Source organism: Rhagoletis zephyria, unplaced genomic scaffold (genome assembly GCF_001687245.7).
Source record: "Rhagoletis zephyria isolate East Lansing unplaced genomic scaffold, Rhagoletis_zephyria_1.1 Rzeph_scaffold_00305, whole genome shotgun sequence".
NCBI classification, from domain to species: Eukaryota; Metazoa; Arthropoda; class Insecta; order Diptera; family Tephritidae; genus Rhagoletis; species Rhagoletis zephyria.
This window is the reverse complement of record NW_016157389.1, coordinates 34,261-34,821: the sequence shown is the minus strand read 5'-3', so window position 1 is coordinate 34,821 and position 561 is coordinate 34,261.

The window sequence follows — 561 nt, the reverse complement described above, 5'->3', positions numbered from 1 at the left end:
AACATGACTTTACGTTGTTTGTTAGACTTCTATTTACCTTGGCTGCATCCTGTCTTGCCTGGGCCTGCGCAGAAGTTGACGCGACGTTATCTGAGTCGTCTGATGCGTTTGTTTGTTGCCTTCGTTTCATAGTTGCTTTTGGCTGAGCGGCTTCAATATGAAGGAGCGAGTGGTGCCTTTGGTGACAAGTACTGCAATTGAATGAGCATGTACACCTAGACACAGTATGTCCAGAAGATAAGCAGTTCAAGCAACCATGATTATTTTTGATGAAGGCGATTCTGTCTGCCGTCGTTATTTCGAGGAATTTTGGGCATTTTGACAGTTTGTGACTATTACTTTTGCAGAATTTGCACATTGTTTTGGCCACACTTGCTTGGAAGGCGCCGAGTCTTTTTTGTGGAGTTTCGTTTATCTGTCTACTATTGTGGGGCTTGTGAATTTTTGTATGTTTAGTACTCGTTATGCCCGAGATGGTTTCAAGTGTTTGGAATCTGTTGGACAGAAATTTGTCCATATCCTCCCACTTGGATATCTCCGTCTTGTCTTCGATTGTTTGTT